The sequence below is a fragment of the Chrysemys picta genome, chromosome 1 (genome assembly GCF_011386835.1).
Source record: "Chrysemys picta bellii isolate R12L10 chromosome 1, ASM1138683v2, whole genome shotgun sequence".
Taxonomy (NCBI): domain Eukaryota; kingdom Metazoa; phylum Chordata; order Testudines; family Emydidae; genus Chrysemys; species Chrysemys picta.
The window spans coordinates 24,359,382-24,375,190 of NC_088791.1; the positions used below are offsets into that span (position 1 = coordinate 24,359,382).

Sequence of the window (15,809 nt, forward strand, 5' to 3'; positions counted from 1 at the left end):
CATGTCTAGCGGCTGCATGAAGTTTTTGGTGGAATACAAGTCAACTATATTTAGATCTTGACAGATCTTTTTTGGTCATATTTTTAGTAGTGAACCAATTAACATATTTGTATACTAGCCATACAAAGAGTAGTAATATAAGAAATGCCAGATTAGCAGCACCAAGTGTTTCAGAATAGAGTTGTTTGGTGACTGACAATATGTCTGTCAAAACTGATACCTCTGGCATAGTGTAACAGCTTGATAAATGTGATCCAAATCCCAAACTGCTGCATTTAAATCAGAAAGTGCGGAGTGTGCACGCTTGAACTTGCAGGTGTGATGGGCCGAGGAAGATAGATTAAAGTAAGTGACTGTACTATTTACACGGTAACGGGTGAATGCACTTTGAAAGCTGTGATGTTGTCAGTGTTCCTATCTGAGTTTTATCTTTCATGATATAAAAGAAAGGAGATATGAAGCACTAAAAAAAGAGGCACAATCATGTTTCTATTTTTTGAAGCTGAAAGTAAATAAATATAATATCTTACTTTCAGGTGTACGGCCTGTCCCTGGTAGGACTAAAGGATGTTTATATATTATCTAGATGATCAGAAACATTATTTTTGTGTGAGAGTTGTGATTAACTGGGTTTGCTTTAAATGCAGTGTGAAGAAGAATAGTGGATCCAAGGAGAGGTGAAAATGCAAAGATGTTTTGAGACCAGGGCCTAGCACAATATGGTATTGTTAGAAGTTATCTAGACATAGGGGTATATCGAGTGCCATTGACACAGTAGGGTTGGGTATTTATAACACCCCTCTTCAATTTAGAGTATCAACCAAAATGGATGGATTGCCACTGATATTTTACTTCTGGAGATATGGATTTTAAAAGACAGTGTGCCCAGTGTGAAAACATATCAGTCCCTGCTACCTGGCATCCTATGGTTAGGTTAGATGAGGGGAGAACATCTGAGTAGCAGGAGTTTCAGTAGTCAGCCATTTCTCATGTAGTGAGTAATTTAGACTTAGAGCTATATCATGTGCTCGATCCACACATGCAAACTCCAGTGACGTCAGTGAAAGCTATGTATGTGCACTGAGGGCATGATATGACCTGAAGATTTGTCTAAATCAAGAAATTAACTAGGCCAGTAAAATACTACATTGCATACTATAGTATATACAAGGAGGTATGTTACCAAGCAGGAGCAAATGTATCAGTGAAAAAAAGATAGGTGCGGTAGGACCATGCAGAAGGATAGTACACTCACTTACAGGTTGGCTTCCAGAGTAGATAGAATTTGAATTGAATTGAAATGAACTAGAGGTAAAAGGGTAAAGAAAAATCACGAGAAACTGTTATAGCCCCACTTGGATAGGATAAGAAAGCTGACCAGGAAATATTTATACTGATAAGAGAGCCTGAAAAATCCAAGTACATCAATCAGAAGAGATTTCAATTACTTTGATAGTGACATGGATGACAATTGTTGAATTACTAAGTAACCAGGCATGTTCTTGGAGAGAGTGTAAACCATTTTCCTACTCCATTTGCAGGTGGTAGGAAAAAAAAACAACCATGGTCTGGTAATCATGACATCTTGTTCAAAATGTTCTTAAAACTGTTGGAAAGATAGCATCTCCAAAATATGGGAATTTTAAAATGAAACAATTAAGAGAATACACAGTGAGTTTACCTTTGATTTTTGTTTAAAAGTTTACTTACACCCAAATAATAAATATTTAAAAGGACATCATCATGTACAATAGGCCCCACTTTGTCCATTTGTTTCTTAAAACTGTCAGAATTTAGGAGACTACAATATATCTTATGTGTGGGTTTATTCTGCTTCCAGTGTTCATGTGTAAGTCCAGTCAATATTAACAACATATACACCTGCACATTTAGAGAAGAATGCACTAAACTATTTTCTGTTTTTAATATACCTTATTAACTTATTTTTTAAAAATTATCAGGGGCCTGGTTTTTCAGGGAGGCTGAGCAGTGAAAGCTCTCATTGACTTAAATTTGTGCTTCAGGCAGTCAGCACTTCTGAAACTTTATTAGAAGGTAAAAGTCCTGGTTGACAATACAAAATGATTTCTTTTATAAACAGTAAAGAGACGATTTCACAGGTATATAGCAAGATTATCAAATAAACGATTCCATTGCCAGTAGATCTAAGAAAGACGATAAATATAGCTCATGCATGTGCTTCCCACAAATCCTGCCACATAGCAGTAGCCAGGGGTGAAAGTAATATGAAACACTTACTGGTACGGGGGCCCGGCTCCAGGACTCCAGAAAGGGTGGGGCCTTGGGCGGAAGGGGCGGGGCTTGGGGTGTCAGCCTCCCCCAGCCAGCCCATCCGCGCTGCCCGGCCTGCGCCGCCCAGGGCTCTGGCAGCAATTTAAATCGCCGGCCCCGGGGCAGCTGCCCCTTTTGCCCCACCCCCCGTCTGCCACAGCAGCACTTTAAGGAAGGTCCTTTGCCACGGCAGCGCTTTAAGGAGAATTACACCCCCACTGTCATCACAGCAAAAGATCTGTAAACTGAGGGTCAAATTAAAAGACGCAGGCACACAGTTGTTGTTGGAGTGTATCGGAGCTTTGTGCACAACAAAAAACAGCGGGTCAGATTCTCAGCTGTTATAAATCAGAGTAGGCCTTCAGAAGTCAATGGAGTTTAGCAAACTTTTACCAGCTGTGAATTTGGCCCACTGAATTATATTTTCCCTTTTGTGGGCAAAGAGACTGAACAGGCAAAAATAGATAAAGATATGCAAAAATAAAGAGTGGGGGTCAAATTCCCTGCTCATAATCCAATAGGTTTTGTGGGTGTGACTAAGGTCAGAATTTGGACTCTTGGGGCTTATTTTCCTTGCATTTTTTCATGTGTTTGGCCTTGCAATGCTGTTTTCATCAAAGGGGAACTGTCCATATGACCCAATGGCCCAAATGCTGCTTTCAGTACGTGTGTCGCAGTAGTCATAGACATATGAAATAGATTTTTAGTACATTGTCGATGGAAATTACATGCACATATCAAATGGCAGAATTTGGGACTATATTTGCAAGGCTTTTGCAGTGAAGTAGCAGTTAACTAACTTTATCCCCAGAGCTGTGCTGACAGCATTAATGATGCTGATGCACAAACAAGGAAATGAAGAAAAAGGCATGTTAATTTGAAGCTGCATAAGAAAAGAGATAAAAGTAGCAAGGGACACAATCAACATGTTGATGCTTTTAAATGCTTCAGCTATTACCAACAATGGAGAGCAAAACAAAGTCTATTTAAAACAGAGTTGGCCCTTTGAGCAGCCTGAGGGACACTGCTATATCCGTCACAACAATGCAAAGGTTCTTCCCGAAGACCAACAGACAGTGAACTCTCTGCATAGATTACCCACAGCTGTACAGATGAAGCAGGGCTCTGGACAATCAGACACTCGAAGGAAAGCTGGGAACTTTATAAAAAAGGTAGTTGGAGGGGATAGGAGCCTGTAGGAGCACTGATCTCAATGTCCAGTTGTTAGTAGTTGAACTGTCCTTTTCTTGTTTGTTTTTTCATTATGGACAGTTCACCCTTAGGGCTGGTCCACACTAACCCCCCAGTTGGAACTAAGATACACAAGTTCAGCTACGTGAATAATGTTATGCTGCACAATAGCCTCATGAATAGGTGTGTGGTGAGATATGGCTGTTACTAAACCATAGAAAAGTTATAGCAAGCATTCGCCTGCTGTAACTGTCCTGGTGCTAGCTGGGATGGAGGAGGGGCCATAGACTCTTCTGAGGCCATAAGTGCTAGGGGTAGCATTTGTCATGCTGTATCTTGTGCTACATAGTGCTTGTAGCCACATTGCAGATGCCTCGTGCACAGAGTGTGAGAGAGGAAGTGGCTGTCCATTCTTCCTTATTCTTCATGCAGAGATAGCCCTATCTGAGACCTAACTAGCAAGGATAAAGTGTTGTGGAGAACACTGGCTTAGAGGAAAGTCTTTTGGCGGTGTTGATGGTAAGCACCTAGTCAGTCCCATTGAGAACATATCGGAGGGGAGGTCTTTTGAAAACGTGGTACTGTGTATACTTTAGCATCATGGGACAATAATGCCTGATTAGACTCTGTGGGTACTAGTAAAATGCACATAATTCATAACAACAATAATAATACATTTATTGTTATTTATGATTTGTGATTAATAATAAGAGCATATGAAAGTGAAAGGATAGCTCATACTGGAGATAGGACTATCTCAGTCACCTACCAAAGCTAACATCTGGATGGAGGCTGGTTTTATTTTTGAGATAGGAAAGGAAGGGTGATCTAAGAATTATAATTAATAAGTAGCAGTTGATTTTCATCCCTCTGTGAAAACAACAAGGAAGAAGATTAATCTGACCAAGGGATTATGTGCATGTGCAGACATCACACTGCATGATGCTGGTAGAAATGGTAGAATATTTGGGATTTATAATCAGTATGGTCTAAAAATATACCTTCAAGAGTGTTCAAAAGAGAGTGTATAGAGGAGACAGATTTTTCTCACAAATTAGCTCAGTGTCAAAATTATCTTTGATGAGTGAAAAATGACTGCATGACTCTGTTCTAAAATAAACAAATTTAAAAGGCTAGATATTGGCAGTTAAGAGTTGCACTTACTCATCACGTGGCACTATTGTTAGGATAAAATAACCTGTTCTTAGCACCCAAAAAACAGCAAAGAAGAGTCCACATCAGTGAAAATCACAGCTACCAGCTTTAATGAATGTTTTGTTCTTGCACACAGAAGTGTTAGTTATTGCACTGACTTGACTTTGATGGCTCAGAATAAATCAAGGCAGTGCCCCTGGGGAATGTTCTTGTTACATATCTAACATGGGCACATGCCAAAGTTGAAAATTAGCATATTTATAGTTGAGTCATTGGCATCCATGTTCAATATTGATGTATCTTGAGCAAAAATAAAACAAATCATGTGAAAGTATTAGTAAGATTGAGTTTCATTATTATTTTTACTTATATTGCGGTAATGCCTAAAGTCACCACTGAGATTATGGCCCATTGGACAAGGTGCTGGACACATAGTAAGAGACAGTCACTGTCCCAGATAACTGACAATCTAAACAGATAAGACACAGTAGCTCTCAACCTCTCAACCTTTTCAGGAGTCTGATTTGTCTTGTGTACTCCCAAATTCCACCTCACTACTTGCTTACAAAATCAGACATAAAAATACATAGGTGTGTCAGCACACTATTACTGAAAAAAAAGGCTTACTTTCTCAATTTTACCATCTAATTATAAAATAAATCAATTGGAATATTGTACTTACATTTCAGTGTATAGTATAAAAAGTCATTGTCTATATGAAATTTTAGTTTGTACTGACTTTGCTAGTGCTTTTTATGTAGCCTGTTGTAAAACTAGGCATATATCTAGATGAGTTGACGTAAACCCCTGGAAGACCTCTCCGTATCCCCAGGGGTACCTGTATACCTGGTTGAAAACCACTGAGGAGAAAGATGTGGAAGTGAAATCAAGGCACAGAGAGATGAAGTGACTTGCCCAAGTTTATACAGTCAGTGACTGAGCTGCGAACACAATGCAGATCTCCTGGCTTTACCCACTGGGCCATTCTGCCTCTCCCATTATAGGTAATATAACATCTGGTTATATTAAATGATATTGGGAAATAGAAATACCCACAATACTCGTTAAAGTTATCCAGTAAAAATATGTTGATAAATCAATGTTTAAAATGATTATGTACTGGCTTTATGTATCCTTTTTATGGATTTTTCATTATAATTTTATGGATTTGTTTTCTTGGTATGCAAAGATGTATCCTAATCTTTTATTATTATATGAGGGTCTGGTCCAATGCCCGTCAGAGTACCATTGACTTTATGGGGTATTGGCTCAGGCTCAGAATGCTTTGGCACAGGAGCTTTTTGATATAGTTGGTTTGAGAAAGTGGATAATGATGAAGAGGAAATTGGAGATTTAATTTTTGAATAAATCAAGATTTTGGCTTAATTAATATCCAGGGTAAACATATGTCAAAATGGAGTCTGCAAATTGGGAAGAGGCATTGTACAGTTGATAGTCTTCAGGAGGTAAAAGAGACAGAATTTCTGTAAACCTTTCTCAGATAACTTGTAATGAATATTTCCAGAAGCCAAGTATCAGAGGGGTAGCCGTGTTAGTCTGAATCTGTAAAAAGCAACAGAGTCCTTTGGCACCTTTAAGACTAACAGAAGTATTGGGAGCATAAGTTTTCGTGGGTAAGAACCTAATCTGAAGAAGTGAGGTTCTTACCCACGAAAGCTTATGCTCCCAATACTTCTGTTAGTCTTAAAGGTGCCACAGGACCCTCTGTCGCTATTTCCAGAAGGTGTCTAACCTCAGCTACTCAGTCATTTATTCTGCTTTGTGCATATGTGTTAAATATTTCTCTTACAATTATAGATGCCAAAGAAAAACAAATGGTACTCAAGGGAAGAAAATGGTATGTGGTGTGGTATAAGAATTGTAGTGTGATCATTTGATATGGTGAAGGAAGGAGTAGGATTTTATACATTGTATTTCCTTGGGAAGGTAACATGAAGACTTTGTGGTATTTGCACTGCCTCTGCAGCTGCTTTTGCTTATAACAGCCTCTGCTTTCTTGCATTCCTTACCCCCAAAATCCGAACTCTTGAAATCACAAGTCACTTTTGAATATCGGGAACCAATTTATTTAACTCACAATGTGTACCACTGCCCTCAAAGGACCTGACCCTGCAACCCTGAAATCAATGGGAGTTTTAACGATGACTTTAACAGGAGCAGGCGCAAGCTCTAAAAGTGGGTAACCCTTTCTTTCTTTAGGGGTTCTCATGAACAAGATATATCACATAAGTAGCTCAAGTGATGTACATTGTTATATCTTTGCAGCCATTTGGAGGTTTTCAGACAACGCCACCTGCATGCCGCTTAGCTTGCTAATGATGCCTGAATGTATGCAGCCAGAAATTTGCATGATACGTTTATAGTCACAATTCAGAATTTTGGAGACAATATTTGTTGCTTAGATTAATTATTTTACACTGATCCATTTTTTTCTGAGATCAACAGCTCCCACTTTTTCTCATGAACTCTTTCTAATGTATTGTGCTTTCCTGCATAGATCCTTTCATATTTGTGAGCTACTGAGAACAAGTGGTATCTGTGATTTAGGTCTAATTTTGAGGAATCCATATAGTTTTGCAAAATGATACCAAATGGATCAAAGACAGTGATTGTTTTAAATGAATCTTGATGATATCAGTAATTTTGTTGATTACTTGAGATATGTATAGAAACATTTACAGATCAAGAACAGCGGGTAATAGAAGAGGTCACAACTAACTCACATTGCAAGCTGGGCATGAGTAAAGGCTCTGAGGTGGAATTCAGGGTATTGGCTTTAGCCTATAAAGTCCAAAATGGTTTGTTATCTGAGAGATCATCTCTCTCTCTCTCTCTGACACACAGCCACAGAGAATATTGCCAACCCAAAGCAGCCAAACATCAGGTCACACTTCCAAAAATCATGAGATTGGCTTAGAAATCAAGTGATTTTTAAAAAATAAATTATTGGTCCTTCCTGTTAACCTTTGAGGTTTTTGAACCTTTTGGGTGCACTTAGTTCTCATTTTCAAACTTTTATCTGCAACCATGAGGGATAGGAATCCACTTTTTTAATGCAAGTTGAGATTCTCATGTAATCACATGACTCCAGGAGCTAGTGTTTTCATAAAATCACGAAATATTGTGAGACTTCATATAAAATCACAAGACCTAGCAATGCAGAACAGAGCTGAGAATGGCAGAGATGCTCGAACTGAAATTCCCTTGATATAAACAAGAGGAAAGTGCTAGGAGACTATCTCCTATGAGGGGTCCTTTATTTTGGAAATTGCTCCACCAGAGCCCAAATTTGTTAACCTTCTGAGCATGCTGCAAAACTCATCTATAAGTATTCAGCTGTTCATATGCCTCTCTAAATCCTAGCCAAACCATTGACCGCATCTTCAATTCTGCCAGACTTCCTGCTTGTTCACATTTCCCTCCGAAAATAACAACGAGGAGACCGGTGGCACCTTAAAGACTAACAGATTTATTTGGGCATAAGCTTTCGTGGGTAAAAAAACACTTCTTCAGATGCATGGAGTGAAAATTACAGATACAAGCACAAATATACTGGCACATGAAGAGAAGGGAGTTACCTTACAAGTGGAGAATCAGTGATGACAAGGCCAATTCAATCAGGGTGGATGTGGTCCACTCCCAATAATTGATGAGGAGGTATCAATACCAAGGGAGAGAAAATTGCTTTTGTAGTGAGCCAGCCACTCCCAGTCTCTATTCAAGGCCAAATTAATGGTGTTAAGTTTGCAAATGAATTGTAGCTCGGCAGTTTCTCTTTGAAGTCTGTTTTTGAAGTTTTATGTTGCAGGATGGCTACTTTTAAATCTGTTATTGAATGTCCAGGGAGATTGAAGTGTTCTCCTGGTAGTTTTTGTATGTTACCATTCTTGATGTCTGATTTGTGTCCATTTATTCTTTTATGTAGAGACTGTCCGGTTTGGCCAATGTACATGGCAGAGGGGCATTGCTGGCACATGATGGCATACATCACATTAGTAGATGTGCAGGTGAAAGAGTCCCTGAGGGTGTGGCTGATGTAGTTGGATCCTACGATGGTGTCTCTAGAGAAGATATGGGGACAGAGTAGGCAACGGGATTTGCTACAGGGATTGGTTCCTGCATTAGTGTTAGAGGTACAGTAACCCCTGATGTGGAGAATGTAGAAATGTCAAGGTAAATTACATTGTTGTTTTTTAATGAAGGCTGTAAGATCCATAACCTCTTTCTTGCAAAGATAGCCTTGAGACTGGAAAGTGAGTGCAGAGAATGAGTGTTTGCCACTGATAATTCCTCAGCACAAGCACCTGGATTCCACTTCTCCAACAGCAAGAGAACCATGGAGGCCATTCTATCAAATACTTGACCCTTTATGTGTCAGAGGCCACATGCTAAAACACCATTCTGCCAAGCTTTAATAGCTTCAGATAAGAACTTCAGGGTTCTTTAGATGAAGACAAGCACATACATATCATAGCCCTTCTTGGAGGGTTTCTTGGGATCCAAAGAATTTTGTATTCTATATTGAGCTATAGTTCTTATAGAAGTCTTATCTATACTGATCTTGAATGTAGTTGAAAACTATGCTACCATACCCCTCAACTATGTGGTGTTCCTAATTGTTGGTCCTCAATACTGGGCCCTATTGCATGTCGATCTGCCTGTGCAAATCATCCCTAAACCTGTAAACAGCCCCTGGGGGTTCTGCCATGCATAAGGCAAGTCCTACGCAATGTAGAGGTTTCCATACCATTGTCCCACATGGGGGAAAGACAGTCTCTTAGGCTCATTGACAACCAGCATAGGTTAGAATAGCTTGGCCCAAAGCACCCCGGTTTTGACTTCGTGTCCCATTTCTAGTTGCAACAAACATTCCCCAATTGCAGCTGATAAGTTTGTCCATGATTCCCAACTCTTATCTGGCTTTACATCTTTTGTGACTATGATCTATTCAGACATAAAAAAATGTTTTTTTTTTTTTTTTTTTTTTTAAGGAAAGGATGGCAAAAGGGCTCCACATGCAAGCGTGGCTGATATTTTAAAACATTCTGGAAAGATTTTGACTCTTCCAGTTATTTTAAGGCTTTGGCAAAGGAATAAAATTGCACTAATTGGACTGTAGTTTGTCGTACAGGAGTGTGGAATGAATGTTTTATCATTCCTCGTTATATCCACGTACCTACATATTACCAACGTCGGTACCTAATCATTCTTATTTTCATGTTATGAATAGCTTCAAGTAATCTTCAGAGTGTTAAATAGAAGATTATCCTTTGTTTATTAATTTCAGTTCACAGTTATCTCATCAGAAAGCACGGATGTGGTAACATAGACTGTGGCTTGCAATTACAGTTTTTTCACAAGAAAATAAAATGTAGAAATTGCTTTCCAAAAATATTTTTGAACTAGGGACTACAAATGGAATCTTAATTAAAAGAACTGGTGTGAATATATTATTAAAGCTGGGGAGCTAACACAGTAAATTAATAACAGGTTGAAAACCTTCAGATGCCTTGAGTTTGAATTGGCACATCACGTTAGATTAGTGGCCAACACTAGCAAGCTACCATTGTGAAGAAATTGGCAGTATTGTTGTAGCTATAATATCATCTTGGTTGTATCTGCAGTCTTAAACAGAAGTATCAAGTATTCATGTGTTTGCAGTAAATGATTGTAAGCTTGTTTGGGCAGGGATCATCTTTTTGTTATGTTTGTACAGTGCCTAGCACAATGGGCTCCTAGACACTTTAAGAATACACATAATTAATAATAATAAGTGGTTTTAAAGTGCTATTGTATTGCAATAGCCTGATGAGGTAGGTAAATATTCTCATACCTCTTTTATGGCACAGAAAGGTTAAATGACTTTGAGGGCACGCAGTGAGTTGCTGCCAGATCTATGGATTCCAGACTCCCATTCCTCTGCTCCATGAGGCAACACTTCCTCTTTTCAGTTACTTTACCAAAACTTCCTCAAGAGAGCTTATGGTTACTCCTGCTCTTTCCTGTCCATTAGTCTCATTTTGAGGCTCCCTTCTGACTTTCATCACTGAGGATATATCCAATAGAATCTTGCACAGATGTTTATTTTTCAGCCTCCTCCTGTGTGGATTTCTGTGGCCCAGTTGTGTATGGTTCAGTGCAGATGTTCAAGGGACAAGGATCCGGTACAGGACTATTTTGGGCTTGTGCTGTTGGCAGATCTATCCAGTCTCAAAAGCGGTTGGGAGGTGGGAGGGCCCTGGTACTGCCCCATTCTCCCCTGAGCCAGTGGCCTACAGAAGGGTTCAACAGTGGGCTTATAACCTGTACAGCCTATTTGCTCTGTGAGGAATTGTAGCTTCCTGTGGCACAATACTTTCTTGAGTGCTCATTGTCCGGTGCTTTAGAGACATATCTCTACCCTATGTTTGTAAAGAATCTGTTTCTATTAGGTAGTTTATTTTATAAAAGTTCTTTTTAAAAATCAATAAAGCCTAAGAAGAAAAGAAAAGGTTCCTGTAAGATGCGAGTATATTGTCTCTCTCTTCTCCTCTTGCTGGATGTGAAAGACTAGAGCAACAATAATAAACATAATAAAATGTTAGTTGCTCTATACCTTCATTAGCATCGTAAAAAAGAATTCAGAATAAATATTAAAGTCTTCTTTTTAAAAAGGTTACAGATTTACATGCTCTCCTCTACAAAAGAGGGAACCTTAAAAGGAGAAAAAATATAGTTGAAGGATTTGTTAGAAGAGCTTCATCTTCATTGCCTTTTGGGACAGTGGACTGGCTTGAAATGCAGATAGATTGTGAGTGAAACCCGAGTTCAGCTTTTCCTTTTTCGGTGGCCCATCTTGAACCCTGGCTGCGACAATGACATTTTTCAGTTAGGTTAAGTTATCATAGTGGTGATGTGAAAATTAAAAGGTTGCACCTGAAATTGTGGAAATGAGGTGGTAATATTTTGTGCTAAAGCAATATGAAGTACAAATCCTTCTGCTTCATACAAAAAGCTCAGAAAAAGGGTGTACAATATAGCTCACTTTTATTTTTAAAAATAAAACTTGCCTTGTGTTGCCTTCCTTTAAAAAAAAAAAAAAAAAACAGCAGCCTAACACCTTATTAGTCACTGCAAACTTCTTATGTTGTTTCTCACTGAATTTAAAAACATGGTGAAATAGCTGAGGGCTCTTGACTAAATGCATTTTGGGTAAAGGCCTGATCCAGAGCTCACTGAAGTCAATGGCAAAACTCTTACTGACTTCAGTGAGGGCTAGACCAGGCTCAAAGTGTTGCAATTATCGTTAAGAATTGATTGGTGTGGCATGGGCTGTAGTGCAAAACACGGTATGTCTACCCTTGGAGATGGGGGTGTGATTTTCAGCTCGACGAGACATAAGCGCCCTAGGCATCATGGAACTAGTGTACTAAAAATAGAATGTAGTTGAGGCAGCGCGAGCTGGGCGAGGTGCCTGAGTATGTGTCCAGCCTGTCCTGCAGCTTGTGCCACCACAGCTACATTCTGTGTTTTGCACACTAGCTTGATGAGAGCTAGCATGAGTATGTCTCCTCCAGCTGGGAATCACACGCCCATAGAAACAATTCATTCTGCTTCTGATAGAAAGCCTTCCTTTGCATGCTAACCTCTCAGGATAAGCTGTGCACTCTGGACTTGGATGTTTTTGGGGGCTGGATCCCTGCATTCTTTCGACACCTATAACATCCATTGAAGTCCGTGGGAATCTGGAGAGAGCAAAGCATGCAGGCTGAGGTTCTTAATACAAAAAACAACTAACAAAGAGAGTCTTTGTCCTATCTTCTAACAGACAGTGTTCTAAAAAATCTAAGTTAAAGCAGAGGCACATTCAAGCAGGTTTAAATTAGGTTTTTTAATAAGATGAAGACTGATTTGGAAGTTGAACGCTGCACTCCAATCTGCAAAAACTTGCTGACTTCATATTTCCTCTGTACAAACATTACCTCTTGTTTCCGGAATAGGAAGTGTAAGCTTTCAGTTTGAATAGGATTGTGTAATTTATTAGAATACTACCCAAAAGAGAGCATCTTAGTGTTCTCAATACTCATCTGTCAATGGAAATTTTGTGCTGGAGTTAGGACTTAGGCATTAGGCTTGATATGTATTTCAGCCATGACCAACGTGTGGAAAGCTTGGAGGTTGGGGCTTCAGAAGAAACAACACTAAATCCTGGCCCAAATAACATCAGTAGCAAAACTTCCACTGACCCCTGTGAGGCCAGGATCTCATCTTTTCTCCCCCACCCCTAAATATTCATATGACCATTAAAGACTTTTATTACTAGAAACCTTTGGGTGCTAATCATGCAAACACTCATGCCTGCATATAACTTCACACACCTAAGTAAACCCATTAAAATCAATGGGACTACTCACAGACTACTCATATGTATAAACTTAAGCATTTGCATAGGTGTTTGCAGGATTGAGGTGTAGGTTTGGTAGAAATGTCATCTTATAGTTGAGATTGTGAAGAGCAAAATAAATTGGTAAAGGTGTTTTGTATCTTAGAGCTGGTTCAAAAGTGGCTGATGGGGGACTTGATTTTTGTGGCTCTTTAGCTTAGAGAGTTTGCAAGCTTTGTTTGTGGAATAGGCATGATTTTGAAGTGAATGGCAGAGTATGTGTTTTGTGTTTCACTTCATAAAGCTTTAGTTGGGCTTTTCACTGTTGCCCTTCTTCCCCCCAGTGAGCTTTTTCAGATTGGGGAAAAATCACAGCCACCCTGGTCTGGGTTACACATAAAAATATTGCTTGAGCAGTAATATTCACAGATCACACAGTAATATTAGCAAGTTGCTTAGGAGACACACAAAGGAATAATCATAATTCAAGGAGTGCAATATTTACGTCCCCTGTAAAATATCATGAACTTTCATTGAATACAACTAAATGGCTTCAGTAAGTTCCGTGGAGCTGAAATAGGAATTAATTTGGTCTTGTATGTCTCTGGGTGTATTCTGTTAAAATATTACATAAGTTTCTATGTCCTGTAAAATAGTACACCATTCCCCTGGACAATATTGTAATGTTTACAGCAGCCTACTTTCCTTTCATTATATAATTCCTTGTAGTGCCTTTAAGGATGTGCTGTACACAAAAGCAGCAATTTTTCAAAGTTAAAACTCTAACAGATCAATGTAATCAGGTCCACTAAGCTAGGAACACAGGGCACTTCATGCTGCTGGCCAGGTGGATTAATAAAATTACAAAAGTTGTACAGAAGCAAGAAAAATATGAATAATTCTTGTAAGTAGACTCCTAGTCTTCTTATTTTGGGAGAAATTTACAGAAATATCCATCTGCCTTAGATGTTTCTAAGGCATCTGTCACCACGTCCTTATCTTTTTGGCCCTGATTCTGAAAAAGTCTGTGTATGGAGGCCCAATAACTTTAGCGACTCTGATTCAGGCCTTTGCTTGTAACCTCATCAGGGCAGAGACTGACCTTTATTTGGGTCTTGTACAGCAATAAGCATGTTGTTGGTCCCTAGCAAGTAAGAGAAATTTTAGTATATTCGTTAGTGGCTGTTGCAAATTCCTTTGTAGACAGTCCCCTTGGCTGGCGGTCATAGACCAAGCAAATACAATTTCCATCAGGGTCACTGAGGGGGTGTACATTTCAATCAGGCTTGGGGGAAAAAAACCCACTGATTGGCTGCTTTCCCCACTTCCTGGAGTGTAAGCAGCCAATCAGGATTGCTTCAGAAAACAATTAGAATACTCTCGCCCTCCTCTCAAGAGCTGAAGCCCTTCTCACAGGAGGGAGGGAGGAAACTCAGCAGCTCAAGCAGCCCTTCTCTCCACCCCCACTGCCCTGTCCTGTGAGCAAGGAAGTGGGGAAAGCAGCTCCATGACAGCTCCTCTGCTCTCCCCCCTGCAACACCCACCTTGGGAAGGGGGAGGGAGGACCCTGTAGCAGCCCCTCCTTCCTGGCCTGGAAGAAGGGGATGGAGATGCCCCAGGAGCTACAGGATGAGCAGAGGTGAGGTGAGTGAAGGGAGGAGCACAATTGATAGAGGAGCTGGCGGCAGAATTAATTCCACAGCTGGGGAGCGGAGCAGATGTGATGTTACTTTTATTTCTATAGAAAATGATGGATTCTCCCACATTTTTCAGAGTTCTTTAAGCTCTGGTTGAGATGATCAATAGACTCCGTCCTCTTTCCCTCCCATGCCGCAGTCCCTATCCCTTTATCTCCACATTAAAATAGACTAAGTGATTAAAATCTTCTTCTTAGCTTTGCTTCTATTTCTCTATGCATCTTTCTTAAAGGCACACTTTTAAGCTGTTTCCCAGTAATGTGTACTGTCAGGTCTGTGATGAGCTAAATTAGGGGTCAGCAACCTTTCAGAAGTGGTGTGCCGAGTCTTCATTTATTCACTCTAATTTAAGGTTTTGCGTGCCAGTAATAAATTTTAACGTTTTTAGAAGGTCTCTTTCTATAAGTCTATAATATAACTAAACTATTGTTGTATGTAAAATAAATAAGGTTTTTAAAATGTTTAAGAAGGTTCATTTAAAATTAAATTAAAATGCAGAGCCCCACCCCGGACCGGTGGCCAGGACCCGGGCAGTGTGAGTGCCACTGAAAAGCAGCTCACGCGTGCCATAGGTTGCGTACCCCTGAGCTAAATCATTGGGAAGAATATAGCTTCATTTTCATTTTAAGATTTTGCCTTTATAAACTGAGGAAGATCACACCATCCTAGTAAATATTAAATATTTATTTGCACCTATTACAACATAATACAATAACATTACACCGGCTACAGTTCTAAAATAACAATTATTAGAGCTTGGCAGGAAACATTTTTCCCAATCCACAAAAAATATTTCTGTTTTGAAATCAGGTCAGAAAGTCCAAAATCTTGAGGGTGTGGGAATTTTTTGCAAACCAAAAATCTGAAAAAATTCAGTGTGGGTCGATCAAAACGTTTTGTGTAGATTTAGAACATTTTTATTCTTTAATTGTTTTGGTATAATTAGCTCAACTTTCAAAATGTAAAGTAGCTTTGAACCTGACAACCAGATTTTTTTTTTATTTTGAAAATGTTGAATGGGAGCCACATATTTGAATGTCCTGACTCTCCATACAGTCTCATCCAAATTATGTTTTCCATTATATTATTAA

The 15,809-nt window shown here is 39.3% G+C and overlaps 1 protein-coding gene across 9 annotated transcripts in view; it reads left to right on the top strand.

Moving 5' to 3' along the window:
- Positions 1–15,809, top strand: part of MAGI2 (membrane associated guanylate kinase, WW and PDZ domain containing 2) — a 1,106,753-nt gene that overhangs the window by 347,292 nt on the left and 743,652 nt on the right. The window lies entirely within an intron of this gene.